Genomic DNA, 6,454 nt, shown 5'->3' on the forward strand with positions numbered 1-6,454 from the left:
GGGCGGGGAGGCCTCCCCCCACCCCTCGCGGTCTCCAGGGACCGGGCCAGGAGTCTGAAACCCGGAGTGGATTGCTTTTTGGATCCGGGCTCTCCCAGGACCCAAGTCTGCGCACAGGTGGCCCGGGAGGGGTCCAGGCTGCGGCGACCCCGGCGCGGCGCCAGCCTGCAGAGAGCCGCCTGGGGCAGGGGTGCTCGGGGCAGGTTCCGCTGCAGTCTTCTCCCCCCACCCCACCCCACTCCCCGCCTCCGGGCTGCGCTCCGAGGCCGTCAGCGCGCCGCGGTACGCCACCAGCCCGCGGCTTGGATAGGGGACTGCGGGAGAGCGCCCCGGCCCCGGCCCGCCCGCATAGGTTCCCTGGCAGGTCAGATTCCGGACCACCTGCAGTCGCAAGCACGTAACCTGGTAGGCCCCAGCGTGACCCAAGGTTTCCCTAACCCCACGGTGCCGTTCGCCTAAGAAAAACAACCCCAAGGTGCAGCGTAACCGACTGGGCGCGTAGTGTTTGCGTCCGGAGCGTGCACAGCGCCGGAGACGTGGGCATGAAGGCGATAGCTGCGCTTTAGGAGCTAGAAGAGACCTGGCGTAGGGTCTAGGCGCCTCCGCTTTCAAGCTCTGTGACCTTGGGCAAGTCACGTCGTCTCCCGGAGCCTCCAGCAGTGAGTGCTGCTGGAGTCTCCTGTTCCCCACCCCCATTCCCTAATCCGGTTAAAATAAACAGAGGGTTACCTAGAATGAGAAAGGAAAAGACAAGCGCACCGGGCGAGTGGTCAGAAAAAGAGAGGGCCCTGCGGTGGGTGGGGAGAGGGATGAGAAGGGTGAGAGCAGGGTCGCAAACTAAAACGTCTACAGTACCCGGGCGATAATACAAATTGATGCTGCATGCTGGGCAATATAAGAGTGGTTTTCGCTTCCACAAAGAGATATCAGCTCGCCTACATTTCTTGAAATACGAGGCCCTCTCTTGGTCTTTTGTTTCCCACCTTTGATAGAGAAGGGTTATGAGAAATGTTTTTGCTTTCCTTTTAATTCTACTATTGAAAATATCAACCAATGTCCGGATACACATCTGCAGGCACTGGGCGTCAGCTCCAAGGGACAGCTGTCTCTTCTGCTTCAGGTGCCAATTGGGAGGTGGTGGAATTGGGGCCCAGTATTGGCCTTATCTTCCAATATTTCCATAGATTTCAATAGAAGCCATTGTATGTAAAATCTTCTGATTTAAAATCTTTAACTAAAAATTAAAAAAATTAAACCTCTTATGAGCCCAGATGAAAATGTCCACAAATATCCACCAACTTGTGGTTTTTGAACACTGCTTTGGTGGTTGCTTGTATGTATGCCATGCCAGGAGGGCCAGTCTATCCAACTGGTGTGTGTGTGTGTGTGTGTGTGTGTGTGTGTGTGTGTGCGTGCGCGCGCGCTGGGGGGAGCAGTGTGTTTCCAGGCTGCTCCCTCTGACACCAGGTCCCACCCTGCTCTTAGGGAACAGGTGGGTGGTGAGGTGAAACAGTAACAGGACTTGTATTTGGGGTTTCTGGGATGGGGGAAATGATTAGGAATGGGGTTTTTGGCACTGGGGAGAGGTGGTTGAGGATGAAGGACTTGTATTGAGGGTTGGAATGTGAGATGACATCATAATTGTGTGTGCTAGACTATGCTATGTCCTTGCCTCATGTGGAATGTGATTTGATCCTCACATGCAATCTGTTAAATAAACTTTATTATCCCCATTATACAGATGAGGTAACTGAGTCTTGGGGAAAGGGAAGTGCCTTATGCCCAGGGACAACTTTGTTCAGTGATTGCAGGGCTAGCCAAGATAGGTCCCTGGGAGGTTTAATTTTAGTGTCCACACTCCTTACATTTCCTCCTCCTTCAGTTTCTGCTCTGGGATTGGAATTTGGGAATAAGGTTTGGAGTATAGGAAAGGAAAGGCTCTTCTCTGTTCAGTTCTGTTGATGTCCACTTCTCTGGCCCTCTCTCTTCAGCCAGAATAGAATGGTCTGTGTAGCAGTCAGGATAGACTAGGTTATGCCATGGTAGGAAACAGTCCTCAAATCTCAGTGGCTTAAATCAACAAAGGTTTATTTCTCATTTGTCCATCACGGGTCTACTGCTCCAGGTCACCCTCACTCATGGACCCAGGCTGACAAAGCAGCTCCTCTCTGGGAGCTGTGAGGTTGGTCAGTGAGGCAGAGGAAAAGGGAGCTCTGGAAGTCACCTACCAGCAATCAATGGCTCAGCCCAGAAATGACACATGTCACTTTCACTCAGAATTCATGGGCCAGAACTGGCCCCACAGCCCCACCCAAGAGGGCCAGGAAGTGCAATCCTGCCACACGTAACTGGACGGCAGCAGCTGAAATATGTAAGAGCAGCATTAATGATGACCACAGTCTCCAGGCCCAGTGAGACTCGCCCCCCACTTAGTCTGCCCTGGCCATGCCCCCCTTCTGTTTCTCCAGCATCCAAGCTCATCCCCACCTCCAGTATTTCCCATGTGTATTTCTTCCTGGAACACCCTGTCTCCAGATCTTCACATGCTGGTTCCTTTTAGTCACGCAGATCTCAGCTCAGCTGTCTCCTTCCAAGTGATACTCAGGGCATGTCAGGGAAAGGAGCAGGATGCCCTTTTGAAGATGAGGGAATACACATTTCACTTGAATTCTGCTGAAGAATCAGGAGGGCTGCCAGGAAAGTTTGCCTCGGAGCTGAAGGCAGATGACTAGGTGGGAGAAGGGTTCCTGGCTTCTCCAACCGCCTTTGCCCTTGAGCCCCGACTCGAAGGGAGAGAGGGCCCAAATGTCGTCTAGGTGGTACCCTCCAACAAGTGTGTAAGGAAGGGTTTCCCCTACAACCACTCTGCTGGCCAGAAATTTCTCTCTAGGGAGCACGAATCAGCTCCTCATTGGGTTCATTCTCTGGGGCCACATCAAGCATGTGTGCTCCCTATTTTGCTTCTGTTATTTCAGAAGACTTTTTCTTTTTTTCACTTCAGGACACAAAGTCTAGGTCTATCCAGAATTTTCTCCCTCCAGGCCAAACAGTTCTGCTTCTGTCACTGGCATAGTAGTAGGGCTCTGAGGGCCTGTTCTGGACAACCTGTCCCCACTGCAGGTGCTCTCCAGTGAGGCTGCTCCTCTGACGGCACCTCCTAAAGGGAGTCAGCACATCTCTTGCCCATGGGGTCTGATGCACAAGCAGTGTCCCAATCAGATGTTGGTTGTGAAATTGCACTGTTAGTGCATACTAGGCCAGGGGACCTCAGAGCCTGTGGCGAGGCCATCACTGCCTTAGAGATGTGCCCGAAGATCCTGTGATATTGGTTAACATGCAAATATCCAGGCCCTACCCTATCCCAATATGTCTAGGAATCTGTGCTTTTACCAAACCCCTCCCCTAGCTATTTCTACTGGTGCCAGTGGTCTGAAGACTGCACTTTGGTGCACACTGCCCTACATCTTTGCCATAGGTGCTGCCAACAACTGAGTGTTCCCTATTTACCCTTGACTTGCTGGCTTTCTGAATTGAAATGTAGAGACTTCATTTCATTCCAATTCTTTTCCATCATATCCCGTTTAATATTTCTTTCCCATATGGAACTCTGTCAGGATGTGGAGGCTGTCAGGCAGGGTACTTGCTGTTTTCTTCAGTTTCCTCTCATTCCAGATGAGATGAGGGAGTCATATATACTTTCAATCAAGTCCTTACTAACAGGTGGCTAAGGGCAGGACCAAGGACAGAGCCTAGCAGGTCCCCACTCCACAGTACCTTGCAAGTTGCACTGGGGCAATAAAGTCTGCTTCTCTTTCGTCTACTGGGACCACACCATTGTTCAGCTCACATCTCACTGCTGCACCCACAAAATAAATGGAAAGCCCGTGCAGAGCCCCAGACTCATGAGCATCCAGCTTTACCCTGATCCACCAGGCCAATAACCCAATCAAACAGGAGTTTAGTTCAGCAGGTTGGACTTGCTCTTGGTGACCTCACATTGGCCCTTAATGGTCCTTGATCCCAACATTCAAATCTGCCCACGGCTCAGCATCCAACTTCTGTCTTCTGGAAGCAGCATCTTCCTGTCTTTACTTTGAGGGATCACCCCTCCCCACTGTCAGTGTATGAGATTCGTGTGGGGTTACTCTACCCCAGTTCCCGAGGATGGCACATGCTTCAGGCCTGGCCTCTCAGCCTCTACTGTCCCCTGAACTACAGTGATTCATTGGGGTGAGATTCACGTATGACCCAAGTCAAGCCAGGGAGGCTCATTTCTAGGACTTTTGTAGGAACTAAGGAGAGAAAGAATTTCTCTTCTTGTTGGAGAAGAGAAGAGGAGACCCTGGAGCTGCCGTGATGTGAGGAGCACATGTTTGAGACTGAAGCCTGGCCAGAGAAGAGCAGAGCCTGAGGAAGAGAGAGATACTGAATCCTAATTCATCATCATTCAAGACTCTTTGATCCAGCTGCTCCTGCAGCTGTCAGATATGTCCCTGGTTTTTCAGCTATATGAGCCAATACATTCCATTCTTTGTTATTTAAGCCCATTTGGGTTTCTTTCATTTGCATTTGAAAGAATGATACAGAATCATCTGTTCTAGATGCCTGTTCTAGAGCCTTTCCCAGGATAGGGCAGACATTTGTTAGTGCCTACTGTTTGCAAAGCTCAACGCTACCCATTGGGGGAATCTGCAGCCTGTGGGAGAAGACATAGATGTCCTTCCAGTTGTAAATTAGGGTGGAATGACAGCCGCGTCACCAAACAAATGAAGAATGTGTGGGGGTGAAGAGGGGAGAGAAAACTAGAAATAAACCCCTTCAGAGGACCCCCAGCAACATCTGGACCAGTCCCTTCCACACACAGAACCCCAGTATCCACCCATGCCCTGAATCCAATACACACATGCGCGCGCGCACACACACACACACACACACACACACACACAGAGCATGCCAGCACCGATACAGCTCCTATCATAAATTCACTTCCCACACCCAACTCACACAGGTGCACGCCCACAGCAGAACACAATCGATAAAAACACATAAGTTCCCTGTATATATTTACATACACATAAACACACTTCCACATATCCCCCCTTCTTTCCTGCACAGACTATTCTCGTGCCCATTCTCCATGCTGCCCCATGCTACTTGGGAACTTTGTGCCTCAGCACGGCACCTGAGAGCTGCTCGCCTCCAGGACCAAGGACAGCACCGGGCATTTCTTGAGACCTCAACATGTGCCCAGAACAGGACTAAGCTGCTTATGGTTTATCTGTTTCGATTCTCACAGCCCTTTATAAAGTAGATGCTATTATCATCCCCATTGTATTGATACAAAAACTGAGGCACAGAAACGGAGGTAACTTGCCGGAAGCCACTCAGTTTGTAAGGGATCAAGGAAGGATTTAAACCTGGATGCTGCTCCAGAAATGTTTGCTGAGTGATTGAAAGAACATTCAGTTTAACAAATGGTTGTAGTAGAGATACATGCTCCTATGATGTATGTGCTATCACACACACACACACACACACACACACACACACACACACACACTCAGAAACACATGCACACAGAAATGCTCTTTCCAGCTCCAGGAGCTCCGCGGCATTGGCATCTCAGACTCTCAGGTTTCCCTGGCTACACAGTCCCCATTTCTAGTGTCCCCACTGGGCACTCTCAGGCAGGTCTGGAGGTGAGGTGTTCCCTGCTGGGGGCCTTGTGAAAAGGAGGGGGCGGGGAATCGTCAGGGAGGGGCAGGGGGAGCTGAAGAGGAGGAGGAGGACGGGATTGGACCAAACTGAAGCCTGGCACTGTGCCCTCTGCAGATGACCTGATGAGCATTTTGCAGAGTTAATTTCATTAGCGTCTCTGGGAGATGAACAATTAGCAAGATGCTCTGATGCCTTTAAAAGCTTAAGAGAGGGAGAAGGATGCCTTCCTGGCTTTCCCACCAGGCCGCAGTGTCCCCGCCTCCCTGCTCTCTCTCCAGACTCCCTCTATCTCCATCTCCATTTCCCATCCACTCTCATCCCACCTTCCCCTCTCCTGCCTTCATGCTGTCAGAGTTATTCTACCCCCGACCCACTCCACTTCTTGGCCACCGTGATGACCCCTCCCTCCCTCCTTTGGGCTCCCATCTGTCCCATGGCAGCCCTTTGCTGGACCACTGCCCACTGCACGTTAATTGGTCCCCTGTGTTCTGATCACTCAGACACCCAGGGCTGTGGCTTGGCACTGGTCCAGTCCTCCAAAGAGGCAGATCATTTCTTTGGCACCTACAAAGGGCAGGGCCAGGTAGGGAGTCTCTGTTTTTTATTGATTTTGCCACCAGCTCCTTGGCAACGCCCAGATGGGGTTCCAACCCCTGACAGCTTGGAGCTCCCCTTCCAATCCCTGGGATGGTGTGGTAGGTGGGCCGAGGTAAGCTGCCTCCTCTCCCAGTGCCTG

The sequence above is a fragment of the Rhinolophus sinicus genome, chromosome 5 (assembly GCF_057876585.1).
Source record: "Rhinolophus sinicus isolate RSI-liver-muscle chromosome 5, RSI-T2T, whole genome shotgun sequence".
NCBI lineage: Eukaryota > Metazoa > Chordata > Mammalia > Chiroptera > Rhinolophidae > Rhinolophus > Rhinolophus sinicus.